This window comes from Hetaerina americana, unplaced genomic scaffold (genome assembly GCF_022747635.1).
Source record: "Hetaerina americana unplaced genomic scaffold, ioHetAmer1.1.p SCAF_3, whole genome shotgun sequence".
Taxonomy (NCBI): Eukaryota; Metazoa; Arthropoda; class Insecta; order Odonata; family Calopterygidae; genus Hetaerina; species Hetaerina americana.
The window spans coordinates 6,686,456-6,705,729 of NW_027286874.1; the positions used below are offsets into that span (position 1 = coordinate 6,686,456).

The 19,274-nt window shown below is 40.6% G+C and overlaps 1 non-coding gene across 1 annotated transcript; it reads left to right on the forward strand.

Annotated features, from left to right (window-relative positions):
- Positions 1-1,374: 1,374 nt before the first annotated feature.
- On the forward strand, positions 1,375-1,482 carry LOC139691108 (U6 spliceosomal RNA). Its single transcript, XR_011701567.1, has one exon. It is a non-coding gene; the product is annotated as a U6 spliceosomal RNA (small nuclear RNA).
- The last annotated feature ends 17,792 nt before the right edge of the window (positions 1,483-19,274 follow it).

Consider the following 19,274-nt stretch of genomic DNA (forward strand, 5'->3'; position numbering starts at 1 on the left):
AATAAATCACGTTAAAAGGTGTAAGGAGTGATAAGAGGAATCGATGGATAATCTATAATTTTCCGTGTTCCTTCTGAACAAGTGAACCTTTTAAAGCCATTATGTCATGGGGAAACGAGTCATCGCTCCCCATTTCCTCCGCATGTACACCTATATTGGAAAAGCACGGGTGATAATGGACATCCCTGTCTCACCCCCCACTGGCCATCCTGCTCTCTATTCTTTAGCTGCACCTATGCAGTTTGCAGAAACAGGTACATTTTCTGCATAAGTTGCCCATCCCTCCAGTCTACTTCTGTCCTCTGCCAAATGTTAATTAATAATGCTCAGTTTACCCAGTAGAGTGCTCAACGAACCATAAAAAAATATTTAACTTCGCCTTCCTCTTTCTCTACAACCGCACAATCTTTGTTTTAATTACATTATATTTCAACACGTACTTATCGCACTGAGTTTTCAATGCTCACAGCAATCCCGTTCTCCTAGCTAACTGGTAAACTAAAGCTTGATCATCCTCAAACCTAACTGATTTTATGAATTCCTCACCGACTTTCATTCCTACCTCCAGTTTTTCCCAAGCTTCTTTTCGATTTCCTAATCATATGCGTTAAAAAACACGGGTGATAATGGGCACGCCAGTCTAACTCCTCTCCCTGACACTGCTCATCCTAACTCTTCATCCGCCACTCTCACCCCTCTCACCCGAGCAGTCTGAGAAGAGACGTACAGCTTGCGGATAAGTGGTATATTCCTCCTGTCTACTCCTATTTTCTGCAATACATTCAGTCATTCCACCCAATCCACTCTATTGCATGCCTCCTCGAAATCTTCGAACCCAAAAACATTCAGATTGTATTCTCGTATGACCTTTCTACTAGTGACCTCATCATTTCTATGGCATCATGTGCATCTATCCTCTTTTAAAACTCAAACTGATCTTGTCTTGTTAATCTTCAATCTCTCTCTACTCTATCATTACGTTGACGATTCTAAGTAATACATTTGCTGCGTGCAAATATAGCTTATTATTCCACAGTCCTTATAGACTTTCTAACTTTTTTATATTTCGTTGGCTTTTTCTGTTTTTGGTATGAGTATCAATAATAATCTAACACATCTTCTGGGCAAATTCCTCCCTCATGAGAAGATATCGAGGTAACCGAAATGTTATCACGCACCTGGACCTGAAGCATGCTCTTTCCGTGCAGAAGCCGAACGCTGTATTCATTGGTCGGCCAGGCAGACATAAAAAAGGACATATATGAAACACAAAGTTAATTCTAGGTGTCCCAAGGTAGCTCAACCTTCTTAAACGTACCTGGAGTATTTATGACCCTGATCGGAAAGAATTAAGACGAAGGAACCGCTGAGTAGTAGAGAGGGACTCGCTTCGACGGCAGTAAAATTGGAACGATACAGAGAAGATTTACATGGTCCCTGAGCGAAGATGATACGCAAAATCGTGAAGCGTTCCACATTTTGTACTTGTTTCCGCTATAGAGGATTGGTGAAAAATGTGGTGCAAGCAATGGAGTGGTCTAATAAAAATAAGATATTTATTTACCATTGTGAAAATCCGTTAGCAAACTCACAGAAATTTTAAATGCTGCAAGAAAAGTTTTACATTAACTAAGAAAATGTGAACCACAACCATAGACAAACCTCGACCATTTCAGGTTGATGTGGCAAGAGGGATTTTTGCGATATCTAACCCCACAGTTGCTATCCCGTGTTGTCTGCGGAAAGGAGTCCTTGAGTCTGCTAGATCTGGCATACATTTCTCTAGGTTTATTACATTAATAATGCAAGCAACTAATATATGTTGGAATGCGAATAATTGATGAGATCTCGTAATGGTCGAATTTAACCTTCCTACTTTTCAATTCTACATCTACATAATACCCCGCAAGCCGCCGCAAGGGTGTGTGGCGGGGGTTGTGAGGTCACCGCCCGTAAAAAGGAACAATACCACATTCAAAATCAACACATACCTGCGAAACATACTGCAAAACTCATAGTGGCGCAAACACTCATGCAAAAATCCCTTCATCCAAAACGCATGCAAATACATACACTATCATCCAAAAAAACAATTGCACCCCAGGATGCAGTATGTAATCCATTCAACAACGCGAAAAGCAATTCTGCAATGCAATTCTGCATGACCTGTCTTGTTATAGTGGAGGTCTGTGGGCCAAATGGTTGCGGTTCATTTTTATTTCCTTTTTCGAATAATAAATAACTATTTTTTTAGGTGAATTATCCCTTGTTTTGAATTAAGTCTTCCTCCAGGAAGCATGTAAAAATGCGCGTTATTTGATAGTTTTTTACTAAATATTTTCCTTTTATTGCCATATCCTCCCTTGTCACTTACCCTTCCAATCGGGTGTTTGCACCCCCTTCCACACACATATTTGGTAGATCCCGGGATATTGACGTAGGAAATACAACCCAACGCCATACTCTACAATAAGCCCCTCTTTATCTTTGGATATTTCCCTCCTTTGCAAGGATTTCGTGAGATGACGACCGTGGGGCCTTGCTTCTTCCACTGCCGAGCACGACACACGGCCGATTGGACCGAGGCCCGTAGTTGCCAGGACTTATTTTCTCCATACTGGCCATTATAAAATTCTTGAGATTAATAAAAGAGGTGCTTTCCCGTTGTATTCCTAAATAGTGTTTACCATCACTTGATCGCTCCTATTGGGATCAAACGCATTTGCACTGAGGAACAGACACTGCGCGGACTACCTTACGTTTGGCTCTTAAAGTTCGACCTATGGCATGGGTGAGTTGTGGTGACAGGAGCAATTATCATTGTTCCTGCCAGCACAGCTCTAGGGGGTCATCGGATATCACAGTAAACGCCCGTGGAACTTACGAGACATTTTACATATTCAAGACCACTTGCGGACTCCCCTGTCTCTTTCCGCCCCATACAACCGCACACCCTGCAAATGCTGCCATCTTCTTCGACCCGCTACCTCCCAGGCTAACTCTTATTCCAACCCAAGAGTTATTCTTCGCCACCTGCACTACAAAAAAACACTATGCGCCAACTCCTCTGTAACTTCTGTCCTGCTTTCCACGTGGATATATGAGCCACCATCCTTTCCCTTCGCATGAATAACCACCGCTATTCAGCTGAATCTCCCATCTTCCTTAATTATTCCATTCTTACCCTCAATACTTCCCTCTGATGATGACTGCTTCTCTCGGTGATTGAAAGCCGTCATGAATCCGCCGGCAGTGTAGAGGTGAGAACCCGCGAAATTGCGTATTGCGTGCTCCAGTCATTTAAACCTCCCGGACTGAATCAAGCCCACTGAATCCATCCAATACCTGCCTAGATATCCCCTCCCACACCCTTGTCCGTTTTCCATTCGTCCCTTACCTCTCCTCCACTCACCCTTCCCCCACACATATCCTCTCCTCTCTTTCCCTGAGGACGGCATCCTGATGATGACGGCCGTGCCGTCGAAGCGTCAAAACTACATATGTGCATGTCCTCTCTTTGTATTTCTGTGTTTTAAAAATCTTTATCAAATTTTTTATGCATGTAAATGAAAAATGAATAATTCGCCTTCCGTCAATACCCTTGCGGCGGGTAGCAGGTCATTCATTGTTTCGATGCCGATGAAGACCCGAAAAATCACACAGCTTGATAAAGCTGGGATACCCTGAGGATTCACCAGGAATTGAACTAGGATCTCCGGTTATCACCGAGGCGAAGACTTCCAACCCACCATGATCTATCACGCCTCACTTGTTTGACACATGTTTTGTAAATCCGCAACGTATCCATTGGAGGTGTGTAAACCGAAGAAGTAGAGATTAATTAATCCAAGCAAGGCATCAAAAAATTGAACAGGTCGTTTCGAATAAAAAGTATAAAAGATGAGAATTTGTCCACATTCCCCGTTGGTCGACATTGAGAACGAACAAGCAATAAATTCAACGCGGAGTGCGAATTTTTGCGATAAGTGCTGCAGGCGATATCTTCGTGGTTCTCAACTCCGTCATCTATAAATGCCTCATACACGGTGATTGATAACGAGCACTTTTACCTTATTTACACGTTATTACATGGGTTGCTGAATCGGCACAATGAAGGGAAATATTAAGATACCTTCAAGGATTTGGGCGTGACATTTCGGAGAAAATAGTCAAAACGTTTCATGTTCTTACCGTTAGTTTCATGTGCATTAAGTCATGCTTTATCAAGGCAACCACAGGCCTTAAGAAAACTTATAATGCTACCGAATAATGATATTATCTATAAAGATGACAGATAATATAGGAAATGCGATCAGATTGATGGCGCATTGTGAAACTTGACTCACCGTTGCCAGGGAAATTTTGATACCTTCAGAAAGACAATATCAGTAATTGCTTGTGAAATTCTATCGCCAAATTTTACTTGACAGACAAATGTGCAAATTTTCTCAAAAAAATATGTACTACACATTTCGTTTTAAATAACTCTGAGAGCTCTGGGTTGAAGGTTACAAGGCCTATGAGGCATTCGTATTTATGATCCTTCGTCACATGTTGGAAGGGAAATCTTTCCTTCCCGCCGAGATGACCTATTTAATTTTCACTGTAGCTACTGGAGAATGCAGGGAAAACGTCCTGAGCGACGAAAGAAAAATAAAATAGAAATGTATTGAAAAAAATACGAGCAACTCACTGCGAAGTCTATGGCAATCATAAGGTATACAAAATGGTACAGGTAGCTTTTCTTTTCACATTGGTGTGAATTCTAAGACAACCAGTTTAACCGAAAGATGATCATAACTCTCCAATAAATCCACCAAAGTAATTAATCAAGAGCATGGTTTGATAGAGGCAGGTGGAGTTCATGGAGTGCTGTTATCCAAATAAAGGCGTGTGTTTCATTCGCACACACTGACAGGGTTATAATTGGAGTCAGTTCCTTTCCAAATTGTTGGCAGTGGTATCTCATTGTGATCTGGCCTCCAGGGCCACGGTATTTCAGCTGGGGCTTTCTTCAAAGGCATCATCGAATCTGAACCTTTTAACCTTGCTCGGATTCCAAATGGCCCTAGGCTCCCGCTTAAGGTTGAGTTGGAACGACATGGCACATGCGAATCGGGCTTGGTCAGCTGGTAAAATAAAGTTGTACTTACCTCAACTTTTGACAGTTGGAAGTTGAAATAAATGAGTGTTCTAAGATGGCTCTGCCATTTTTTTCTTAAAAAAGAGGATGCATAATAAGGACAATACTGATATTTATAGCAAAGAAAATGATTATTACACTAAGGAATACTTAGTGGAGGAGATAGGAAGGAGGAGATAGGAAGGAGGAGATAGGAAGGAGGAGATAGGAAGTTCCAAAAATAAACCAAATGATCCTGTATTAAGCGAAACCTTAGTCGTAATAAATATTTATATCTGTGTAATTGCCCTTTTCTTTGTGATTTAGAATAAGTAATGTAGAAGCCTACCCACTTTCTTTCGCGAAATATCCGAAGGTTTTTAATTCCTCGATATCTTGAAGTTTCACCTCGTGAATTGGGAAAAATGGCACCCTCACTCAAATACGTTTGGAGATTATTGATATCTAGCTCAGTTTAAGTCAAAGTGATTTTATTGACAGTTGCCAATGAAACAGTGTTTATTTTTTGTATTGTAATAAGCCAAAAGGAAAATTGTTATGACCAACTTTTAACATATATTATTGAAAAAACTTGGTATTGATTCGTACCAGCAATGAATATTGATTTCCTTGCAGACACTTGAAAGCTTTCTTTAAACCAATGAGCCAGGTAAACAATAGACAAACAGTTTAATCGCATTACAGAAATTAGCTTCCATGAATATATAAATTTTTTAATTAGTTTTAGTACCCTGCAAGCCACCGCTAAGGTGTATGACAGGGGGTGAATGCACATCAGACTAATTTTTACCCGAATATGACCCTACTGAGGTCAGACAACGTTATTATGATCCATTTTCGTTCGTGGGAAAAACGGCATTTTAAATCCATCTGTCCTGAACTTAATCTCTCCAATTTTATTGACATGATCTCTCCTACCGTAGTACGACGGGGCTAATAATACATTTTCAGCATCACTGCTAAACAGACATCCTTCCAATTAAAGCAACATATTTAATCTGTAATTTGGCATTCGCTCCTAGAGTGATTCCCAGCCTAGTCTCTCTAATAATCTAGATACGCCAATCAGTTTGCCATTACAACTTTTTACTCATATCTAGCTCCACAACGCTGCACGCGATCCAATTCGGCTACCAATCCAACTTCATGAGGATCTCATATACTAGCGTCACATTCTAAATGAGGCCTAGCCAGAAGGATAACATTTCTCTTTAACTTTTTTGTCACATTTCCCAAATAATCTTTCAATAAATCCTAAAATGTTGTTATCTTGTCCACATCCACGGATTCCCTGTGTATGTTTCCACCAGGAGAGATCGTGAGTGAGGGTAACACCTAAGTACATTAGACGACTACTTATGTTCCAAAAATGTATTACTTTGCACTTTTATTGGTTTAATTCTAATCTGAGGTAATTGCTCTTTTCCCAAAAATTCATCACCCATTCAAATTGGCAAAGCATTTTTTATCATGCATATCATCGATTGAAACAATATTTAAACCTCTTTATCTTCATTAGTTAAGCCAAAATCACACTGAGATAGCTACGAGCATTATATCGACCAATTACTCCTATGCAACAGGCGTCACAAAAGGTAAACGATAAATATTTCAGTGAGTCGATAACCAATATAGATATTTTTATGCCTAGTTACAAGCGCTCCTCTCCGTGCATTATGCCAGTTTGACGTGGGAGGGCCCTCAAAGTTGAATAAATATATGATCTTATCTTTCGATCGAATCTAACGTAATTGCGGAGGGTGATAAATGGAGATAAAGTGGGAAATCAATGACGGCCGGAGGGCGACAATTCGCAGGCCAAGCCAGAATTCCCCAAATATTCACACCTCGCCTTTTAATTAGGCACGCATATCCGCGCGCCAGCTTTTACTTCTCTCTCGCATTCCGTCCATTCCGAGAAACATGCCTCTTCGTCAGCAACCGCCATCGGCCAAATTTGATTGTTGTGTCAACAAGCGCTTGGGATAATTAGTCTTTTTGGACATGCGGAAACACATTATGGCATTTTGTTTTCGAGTAGCTCAAATTCGGCCACTCAATGGTCACGAATTGTGCGAGGAGAAAGGATTCCTTGGACGGGGCGTTAAGACATTGGTGGGAATTAGTCAGAGAGGTGGTGGATTTGGTAATTTTAAACACCTTGCCCTCTCTTGTTGTCTGCCCTAAACTCCCTAAACCATCGTTCAATAAGTCCCGCGACTAACTGAGAAAACAACATTTGTTTTGCAAAATTCATTTTTATTCATCAACATAATCACCTTCAAGATCTAAACAATCATTCCACCGCTTTTCTAACATTGCGATACAATACTTGTAAAACTATTTATCCCTCTTTTCAAAATAGGCTTCAGTTGCAGCGATGACTTCCTCATTTGAGTGAAATATTTTTCCCTGGATCATTTTTTTGAGATCAGCAGACAGCCAGTCTGGAGCTGGGGGCTAGATCTGGAGAGTATAGCGGGTGGGGAAGCATATTGAAGCCCAATTCGTTCAATTTGGCTATTGTTTTCATTGACTTGTGACATGGTGCATTGTCTTGATTTAAGATGATTTTTTTCTTCTTCATGTGTGGTCATTTTTTTGCGTTTCCGTGATTCAAAAGCACCAATAACCCAATATAATTGTCTCTATTGATAGAATTTCCCTTTTCAAGGTAGTCGATGTAAATTATACCTTGCGCATCCCAAATTAATTTCCAGTTCAATAAGTCCCAGGACTTATTGAACGATGGCTTAGTTCCAAAGTTATAGCAACGCAAAAACTCTATTGGAGACACTTATTGGTATCCAAGGAACGCTTCATTGCTTACATATATATTTATAATAAAGGGTTGAATCTTTTTAAACCCTTTCGGTGAATAAAAACCTTCAATTAAATGTTTTTCTCCTTCGGAGGGCGCGAACTGAATTTTTGGTGATGGAACCTGAAAATCCTTCCACCAAAATAAAGTAACCGTAAAATATGTTTTGAACTCACTTCTACTTGCTACCGTTATGATATAGTCAGTGTAGTAGTTACGAACAGAGTAACAATTTTAATGAGTACAACGGATGTTGAATAAGTGATGACCCCTTTCCACGCGCCCTTTGAGTGGATCGGTGGGGGTCATGTGTATGTGGAAGCGAAGTGAAAAACAAGGAAGCACATAGAAGAGGGAAGGACCTATTGAAGAGAATTCTACGGCAAAGGAGAAATAGATAGACTGGACACACTCATAGTCACATTGGATTTGGGGGAATCGTAATAGAAAGTGGGAAGATTGTTTGAGGGGAAAATCCAGGAAAGACCGGGAGACAATTACAGGGCAAATAAATAAGGACGAAAACAGAGAGGCTATCACGTAGAGGAAAATAACACAGAATAGAGAAGAATGGAGAGATTGTGAAGTTAGCCAAACTTATGATTTCAAATGGTGAAGGTGATGATGTTTTTAAATTTAAGAGCCACTGGAAGATGATACGCACTTCAGCTAAACTTAAGATTCAAAATTAAGTCACTTGTCACTAGTAAGATATATATTTATTTGCCGTCGATGCAGTGGTTTACCGTAATAACCGTGATCCTGAGGACACAGCAGCTTTATCAGATGGTCTTAAGGCTATACAACACTGGTGCGACACTTGGCAATTAGATTTAAACGTAAAAAAGTGTGCGTAGTGATGAATTCTTGGAACAAGAGCAATGCCCTCACTTACGACTTCTCCTGGGTGAACCATAAAACGGGGAATACTATGTGAACAAGCTAACAAAAATTATGATTTCTATGAAGAGTACTGGATAAATGCGATAAAAAGGTCAAAGATAAATGTTATCTTTCGCTGGTAAGGCCTCATTTAGAATACGCTGCTAGCATATGGTATCCTAATGAAGATGGATTAATATCCGAATTAGATTATTAGAGGGACTAGGCTGGGAATCCTCCAGGAACGAAGGCCAAACTACGGATTACCTTTCTTGCTTTAATTGGAAGGACGTCTGTTTAGCAGTGATGCTGAAAATGTATTGTTAGCCCCATCGCACTACGGTAGGAGAGATCATGACAATAAAATTGGAGAGATTAATTGTAGAACATATGGATTGAAGATGCCATTTTTTCCTCGAAAGATAAGGATCAGAATAACATTGTCTGACTACGGTAGGGTCATATTTGGGTCAAAAAGTCTGGTTTGTATTCACTCCCTGTCACACACCCTAGCGGTGGCTTGAAGGGTACTAATACATCATATCATATCAATGTCAACTATTCGATAAGTGAAAATCATTTAAGTGGTGATAGAGGACAATATTACAGCCCAGTATCCTGGACTTCATTCCGATTTCATTCGAATTTCCGCAACGGATCGATGCGATACAAGTTCATGTGCGAACATAGCTGAGAAACACAAATGGACATCCTGACCGTCGAGGGGGGTCTGGTGACATCCAGGATCCCGTATCGATCTTTAGTTCTTAAATGCGTAGAGAATACTTCGACATGACGATACTTTTCGGATATATCGAGTAATATCTACAATTTGCGGTATATCGAGTAATGTGGACCGTACGGAATGTACAGCATCCCTTCCAAATCTACATCTGCATTGCCGTCGTAAGGGCGTAAGGGCTGGGGGTGTTGGATCACCAGCCATTCCATGTGCTTCTACACCACCACATCTACAATAGTGACAGCGCGCGATCCATCGAAAGGGCACGCGGAAGAATGGAGGAAGAAACTTGTAACCTAATGTAGGTATCGACTAATCGAGCACCAACATATCCATCATATTCTTTAGCGACAATAATGTCACAAAACAAAATTAACTTGTTACGTAATATATGTACGTTATGTACGTAATACACGTAATAAAGATACGCAATATATTTAATTTATAAATGGGCTCTGGAATGGCAAAACGGAAAATAAACTAAATTGTAGGAATGATGCATTTTCGGTTTCTGAAGATAGAATAGAAGAGTGTTAAAGCCTTAAGAGGTCACGATTAATTAATGAATTCTAATGATTGCTATTAACTGAATTTATAAAAAGTATCCCTATCGATAAAATATTACTCCATGGTCTCAATAAAAACTATTGTAGACCGCATATGACCTGAATACCGGGAAGTTGTTCTCGCCAGATCGCGAACACCTATGCCCCACAAACACGCGAATGCATACATCCCTAAGGGGAACATCCGTTCCATTTTTCTTTCGGAATAATCGTCCACGTGAGCCGCTACGACTTGCAGTCCGACTGCCCGCGTCTCGGATTTGTGGATGCGCGCGTGACTTCGTCAGTACTCGCCAATCGCCGGAGCAACGGGAGATCGTAAATGGGAGATGAAATGTCAGAGGTAGAGTAGAAACTAGCTCCCAACGTCGATGACAAGAACCATTTTAAACTCTTTATTCATAGATCCTATAAATCTACCCAAATTTCCCGTTATTTACGCCATCGGTTGTCAGGACACCTCCAGAGTAATCAAACCATGACGAAGACCTTGCGAGAGGTCCCCGAAAACGCCCTCCAGGGCGCGTACCGATCATGGCAGAGTCGCTGGAAAAAATGTGTAGAGACCCAAGGACAGTAGTTTGAAGAATTTTAAGTGTTTTTGCAAATCTGTTCAATAAATTACTTGAAAAAAATAATTGCATTACTTTCGGAACGCACCCTGTATATCCCTGACTAATTTTACCTACTAAAACGTAAATAACTTTCAAGTTTCATGTTGAGTTCCTGGTGCAGGATTACACTCCCTCACTGGTTTTCGGAGTACCATGTAGGTGTAGATGAACCCCTAAATTGGTGCGATAGGTGAGGGTAGATCTCACCACTTATGATTGGGACATTGAGAATATATTGAAGAGAAAGTCTGTGAAATGGGCGATTGGTGTTAATTTGTTAGTGAATCCTTCTCTCCCTCTCTCTCTCTCTGTGATGTGATCGTGAGAGTTGCTTGAGGTAATACAGGATCCTTGGTCTGTTTCATCACCGGACACCGGCTCGCTAGTTATGCCTCTATAGTCCGGCGTGCTGATGTAGGATTACTTTCCATATTATTACTGGCCTCGCCTAATTTCTAAGTCGCCTCTAAACTCCATTGGCAGAGCATGATGCATTTAGCATCTTAGAAACACGTAACTTTGATGCCGCATGCCTGTAGTGAAATCACCTTATGCCTCATACCCTACCATGCAGATAATCACGTATATGTCAATCCCCTGTAAACAGTTTTCTTCGGTGCAACATGCGCTCCTAATAGAAAATAAGGTAGACATTAAACGTCACAAAATAGCTGAGGATGCACCAGATGCCCATATCAATCAATCAGCAAGAAGTTTTTTTTGTGAGAGACGGTATAGCTCTCCCGCGAACTAAGTGTAGTGAGGAAAAACTGAGATGAGGAGACAATGGTTCTTCCAAGGGAAACCATCTGGAGGGGTGCGACTACGCCAATCAACGTGGAGGGAAAATTTGTTTGATGTGCATGGATCATTTCAAAGCTAAACTGACCTGTATTCACAAATAAGCTAGAAAAACCCTCACAAACGGCGTGAATGGAGTGAAGATTGGAGATAAGCTTGGAAAGAGGATGATGAGAATAATAAGACCTTAATAATATACAAGGTCTGTCCCAAAGGTATTATGGCTCTTTTTATTCCCGGATAAACGGAAAGAAACGGGCGGCTCTTTCTCTGGCTGGGTTCAAGGGAAAAGAGTCTCAGGAAAGGCTTGAGACCGGTGGAAGTTAGCTCCCAGGCTTTGCGTAGTGCGGATCGTTCGTTTGCGAAACCTCTACAATGTGACCTCGTTACTATCTGTCATGAAGTGGTTGTTGGAACAGCGCTACATCATCAAATTTTGCGTGAAACTGAGCAAAACTGGGAAATAGACTCATGTCATGGTCAATACAGTTTATGGTGATAAGGTGATCTCTTCCTATCATTAAGTGTCGAAGTAATACCGTGCCCTTGGTTAGAACGTCTTGAAATGTCTGAAATCAGCTTCCGCTTTACTTTGCAGGGCCCGAACAGCTTATTGTCTATCTGGTAGTCCTCAGATTTATTGAACCAAACCAATGACACACAATGGGTATCCAGTCAAAAATTGAGATAAGAAACGAAACGAAATAAAAACAACGATTGAGATGCGAAAGTGGATTTTTAAATAACAAAGGATTAAAAAAAACCATTTCATATACAAATGGTGTCCGCTTTCTTTGGCAAGAGTCATAGTCTTCACCTAGGTGACCGGGGCGGAGGGTAGGAAGAGTGGGAGTTAATAACCGATGCAAACGAGGCGGTGTCGAGGGAGACGGGCCGAGCTCTGCCTGTCACACAAAACAGGTGAAATCGGGAATGAATGGAAGGTCCTTTCGGTTAGACACCGGAGGCGTTACCGTTAGAAACGGTTCCGAAGAAAGAGAAAGTTCGGAGCGGGGAAGTGCGAGCTTGTGTTGACTGTTGCAGCCTTCACGAACAAAATCATCGCTATGTGCGGGCAGTCGGAGCAGTTAACTTCATAGCCACTCATTTCAGAGCGGGAATCTGATTCGGGGTCATTGTCAATCCTCGAAAGATATGTGGAACATAGAGATGCTCAGTATGCTACGAGTATACTTTTAGGGTTTGAAATGCATGGCGAAAGGAGACCCTGACGCCGGCCCTGAGGAAGGCCAGAGGAGAGAGAAAGTACTTAGTCTAAGACCATAGATTCCCTATTTGTTCCTTCAAATAAACTACTGAAGTGGGAGAGAAAAAGGTGTCGTAGACTGACAAAGTAAATGAGCAGAATATGTGGTCGAAGAGTCTCAGAAGAGTGGGAGATCATGAACGAAACGGAGTGTGAACGAGAGAGGGGAGATGGATGTATAAGAGGATAGGACTTCGTTATTATCAGAAATCTACCGGTTTTGGTAGGTTTTTGATGGCCACAAGCTACCAAACGGTACAGAGACTATTTTCCTGTCTCTCTTAGCCAAACACAACCCGAGATCCAAGCTTACAATGGGACCCTCTTCAATGCCGCATACTTCTTCCCTCCTTCCAACATTCCTATCCCATTTCTACCCCTTCCTCGCCTACCTAACATTCTCCTCTTTATCACAGACTTCAACATCCCAATTGCCATTCAAAAGGCTCAGCATCCACCTTTCTTCCTCCTTTGGATTTCTCCCAACAATACTCTCTCCTCTCCCACCAAACCTAACACTACCTCGTTTGTTTTCATTACGGTCCATTTCACCTTCTCCATCCTTCTCCGCACCCAAATTTCAAAAGCCCCCAATCAATACTCATTATCCTGTTTCAATGGCCATGTTTCCGCGCCGTACATAACTACGCTGCATATCAAATTTTTAACGATATATTATAACGTTAACGTTTTCTTAACATCCTTAATCAAAGTCTCCGTCATCTACGTCATCTCCGCCATCCATCGTTCTACTAAATCTGAAATGGAAACCTTTGGACATGTGAAAACTCAGAACAAGATTAAACCTATTGCAAAAATGCCAATCGTGCGGTTTTGTATCCTACAGAGCAGACATGATCCAGCCGCCCAATAATCGCATGAAAACAAGACGGTCAATTGCTACAAAATATGATAGATTGACTGCAAAAGTGATAGATTCAAATAATTTACAGATAAATTAGTCCTGGCTCATGGTATGGGTAACTCGATCCTTTAAGACGTTTTCCTGGTGCATAATGGGATTCATAAATTCATAGATTCCCGAAAGCCGCCAGAGAACCTTTCCCCCTCTCAGAGACAAGCCTCTGACGTTTAGCGTCAAACAAAAATATAATAATCACGACGGCGGACAAAGGGTCATCCGTGGTCGTGCTAAACAAAAAAGACTACGACGCTGAGGCATTTCGCCAATTAAGCGACCTTTCTTGCAATTCCACCCTGCACCAAGATCCAAACCCTTCATATCAGAAGGATATTCTCTCATTTCTAAGCAATTTTGTTCCCAAAGAAGGTCTCTCTCCCAAAGATGTATCCATTCTTGCACCACCTAATCCTAAGACCCCCCATTTCTATTTGCTACCCAAAATTCACAAAATCAATAACCCCGGACGACCCATTGTCTCCAGCATCAACTCACCCACTGAACGAATCTCTGCTTTAATACGTAGACCACCACCTTCAACCCATAGCTACTTCACTCCCTTCTTGCATCAAATATTCGTACCACTTTCTGGAATGTCTACACTCAATCCCAATTCCGTACAACACAACCATTCTCATGGCCACAATAGACGTTACATCTCTGTACACCATTCCCCACAAAGAAGTCTTAGAAGCCCTGAAATATTACCTTTCCCTACGACCCATACCACACACCCTATTCACAGATTTCCTCATCAAACTGAGCTAAATCGTCCTCACCAAAAATGCTTTCCAATTTAACGACAAAATATATTTGCAAATAAAAGGAACTGCAATGGAAACGCGTATGGCTCCTGCATACACCAATCTTTTTATTGGTAAACTTGAACATAACTTTCTGCAACAACAAACCCACAAACCACTCTTCTGGACCCACTATATTGATGACATTTTCCTCCTTTGGTCCCACGGACGCCAAACTTTATCCTCCTTTATTTCCTCTTTCAACTCCTCCTACTCGGTATCTTTCTCTTCTTTTATATCTGACTCGAATATCACTTTCCTTGATATCGACATACACCTCCAGAACAAAAAGTTTTACACCTCAGTCCACATTTATAATGTGTAATTGTACCTACCCTAAGCTACTAGCTAGTTTGCAAAATTTAGGTAGGAATAAATGCTATTAGCTAAAGAATTCTTTAGATTCAATGATCTATGTTGCTAATAATCTATTAAAATAAATAAATAATATAGTTATGTTTTCTGAGGGAAATACTAGCCGAAGTGACATAAAATTAACAAAAATAAGACCAATGCGTTTGCTATTGTGGGCACACGTGATATGATTTAAATATTATAAAATTTCACATATTATAATGAAATTGACTACTCACACATTTCAAAATAAAATGAAACTTTTTGCCAGGACAATGCCTCTAGGAAACGCACATTTCAAAAAAATAAGCTCTTTCCATGTCTGCCTTGAAATTAGCTGCGTAAAATAACTTATTTACATTCTTTGCAGCACAGCTGGAAAGTAGGTTTTGAGCATTCTTTCGCACACTTCAGAAAGCGTCGCGCCAATTTTCTTCTCAGAGAAATTACTAATGGCCGCCTAAAATAATTAATCATCCTCCACGATTTCCTTCGCGTGGAAAATAAAAGAAAACGTCTGCAAACTCTTTTCCGGTTGCAATGGCGAGCACGAAAACTCAACAGCGATTCATATAGACGAACATAACAAAACGGAAATAAAATTTATCGACTGATTTATGGGCAATTCTCTTGAGTTAAGTGATGATGTTTGATGAAGAATATTAAAGGGAATACCATAACCATCATCGTCCAATACATCGAATTAAAGCTGACAAATTATTATAAATGATGCAACCCTTATCTGCATAATGGTTGTGCTGGATGCATCCATCTGACGTCAATGAATAGCATATCACCCGTGACCTCCATTCTTTTGCGGGAAGAAAAGTGGAATTCGGGGATTATAAGTATAGGGACGTATATACGGTCTCGTCAAGAATAAAACCATTTTTCAGTTGCGGTCGTGAAAATAGCTTTGCGAATTCCTCTTTGCTATGCACACAAAGGCATCGCAAACATGCGGTCGTGGAAAAATAGATAGGCTTTTGAAGGACTTTAAGAGATGTGGGTTCGCTGATTGAGGTGCTGTTGTGGGGAGCGAGCTGGAGGAGAGGACGAGTTGGTGTTTTGAGGCTAAATGGGCGAGAGGGGATGGAGGAGAAGGCCTCTGCTGCTGTGCGTACGTGTGTGTGTGTGTGTATACAAACAGCAAGTATTCGCATATTTTTGGAACGATCCTATTCCAAGGAATAGGCTTAAACGGAGAAGCGGACCAGTAAAAAGCCTCGTATCAACTATATCCTACGTCACAATGGGAGTTTATTTCCAAGAAGCCCAGCCAAATACGTAATATTTCAAGGTGTCCTAAATTCAAATGTTCAAACTGAATGAAATCGTGAAGGTTGCGTAGACCTTCTTAAAAACTTAGCGTGAAATGAAAATCCAAAGAACAAACAAAACCAAAAACACAGTCTCTGTCTTGCTCTCAATATCTTTGCTCTTTAATTTTTCCGATTTACATCAGTTCAGTCATCAACGCTGCCGTTCCGGTGTTCCGAAGAGGTGTTCCGTGTATAGGCTCTACAAGATAGATCGGAAACGTTGGTTGCGTGGAAGATACGTTAACACGACAAAATAGTCATTTTTTATGCAATCGAACGGAGTACAACCGGTCAATTGCTTAAAAAGAAAATGGCAATCAGTGGCATAGAAGATACAAAATTACATCTTCTGTGCCACTGATAAAAAATATAAAACAAACGTAAAATGCTAACCTTCTAATATATCGATGTAATCGATTGTATGATTCCCGAAATAAGATACAAAATTCTTTTCGTGAAATACTAATGACATACGTTTCAATGTCGGAAATGTGCGCACAGAAAGTGTCGTTCTTGAAAACTCGCCACCTTGTTTATTGGGAATTCCAAATTAGTTGACATCGTTGCCATGGATATATAACTGGGAGCAATTATAAAAACTAAAAAAGAGGGTTTTATCAACGGAAGAACAGTTATAATTCCATAAATGAAACGAGGATACCGAATTTATGGGAAGTTTTTATAATTTTAATTTCACATTCATCGATAGTTTGAATATGTGCGTATGGAAAATGCCTCTTCTGAAACACGCCATCTTGTTTATATGGAACTCTATAATAGTTACTATTGTTGCTCAAACTTTCAAATATGACTAGATGAAAATATCACTATTGCAGTGAAATATCAGTCTTTGCTTATGAACTAATTTGCGTTATTGAGAATTCCTAATAGTAATTTAAGCATCGTATTAAAATGCGATCATCACGTGCGACGTTGCGTCCGACCCATCATGTGTAGGAAAGAAAAAAACACTATTTGCTATTCCACACAAATATAAATTTACCAGCGACCGTTTTCGATACACTATTCACTGGATAAGTGTATCATAATCCAGAAAGTTTTGCAAATGTCGTGAACATTGTCTGATGATGGCACAATGCATCGAAACAAACGGCAGTAAATGCATCTTTGTGTGGAATAGCAGCGAGTGAGTATGGCTTTGACCCTTCATTCGTCCGCTAAGATTATTATACTCTGGGTAAGGATATTTTGAGATATTCTGCACTCCGTGGAAACCAACAAATATTTTTCTTTAATAATATCAATAATTTTAATTGCCTTTCGGAATTTTTGGAACAGAAGAACGACGGATATTCTCATCCAAGGATTCCGAAATTTACGCCAACGAGAATGATATTTGTAAATGGTCGCTTCGCATTATTTTATCAACATGTATAGTTATTTCGCTCATGCAAAAAATGCCTCAGAAAGGCATGAGAAGAGAAGGGAGGGAAAAGGGGTAGGAGGGGTGTGTGAGTGTGTGGATGAAGTGTTCCGAAATGTCCACTCAAGGATTTGGGTGACAAACCAAGATCATATGGCTACACAAAGATGTTACTTAATATGTCAAGGTCATCGCCACGGCAACACTTTCCCAAGTTTAGAGGTTGAGAGGGACGAGAAGAAGTAGGAAGGAAAACTACAGAATGGCGACACCTAAAGGTCTGCAAAAAATTGCCGCGAGGAAAAAAGGGTGTAGGCGAGACGTTTGGTTTTCTCGTGTTCGTCCGACGCCGGATGAAAATAGGACGGTGCCCACGTGAGAGCCGGGAGAAGAGAACGGTCTGAACAAGGGCAATCGAAAAAAGTGCAGAGCACGCGACCAGTGATACCGTGTACATGGGGATCACCAGGATAAAATCGCAGAGAAAAGACTTCATTGTAAATAGATTCAAGGGCATTTTTCTCATTCGCACGATACACAATCATAAAAAAACCATTACTAAGCACCCCTTAGATTTTTTATTTAAAAAATCAATATCAAAGCTTTGACTGAACGAAATCATTATTACATGATGATGAAAAAAGAATTGCATGTGACTCAATGAACGTTTTTAATACATGTACGTTCACTTTTAGACATATTTACGCACAAATGTCTGGGGGCCTTAAACCCGCCGCCACACGCCCTTTGGTTGGGATATTGTGTCATATGCAGAAAAGCATAAATATACACTGCTGGATTGTATCAAATGCTAATGTTTTGAACATATTTTGTGCAATTTGAAAATATGTTTGGGAAAATTAACTACGTTTTCCATTTGGGATGGTGATTAAGGGATTTTTTCAGAATAAAAATTTTAATTGCCCATTAAAGCAATTACGCCATGCATTGGACTCATAGGACGTATTCGCGCCGTATGTAAAGACTGTTTTGACATATTCTCTTCCCTTATTCATCTACATAATACCCAGGAAGCCACTGAGAAGGTGTATGGTAGGGGGTGTATCCACACCAGGCGTGCACAGCAAACCAACAGACAAGGTAACGCACCATGCACGAGGGATAACCACAGAAACAAATTCGATATTCAATAAATAGTGACCGCTTATCGGACTCAAGTGAAATTAGCATGGTACCGCGACCATTTCTAGTCAAATCAGGCAACGATGTTTGTTAAATATAGCCTCCCGAAGGCTGGAGGCCCCGCCTTCAATTTCCGGGCAAGTCTCTCTGGGCACCTGCAGCTCTACCCAAGCTATGTGATTTTTCGGGTACCAGATCTTACAGAGAATGGCATAACCGGCACAGGGAAAGGAACTGGCTCCCCTACCCTGATGTGTGAATTTCAAACGCCGTATAGGGCTTATGATTCATGAATTTCAAACGCCGTCGTTCAGATACATGAATTTTATTCCAGATGTGGCATAATCAAAGGCGAAATCACACCTATTCTCTTCCTTTTGCTGCATTTTCCTAAAACCTATCTGTTGAAAACTAGCTCCTTTAAGGCAGACCCGTATATTTTTCTCATGAGTGTATCCATAAAATGTTTGCTGTCAGAGTAATATCCAAGTGTTCGACCTATTTCGACAT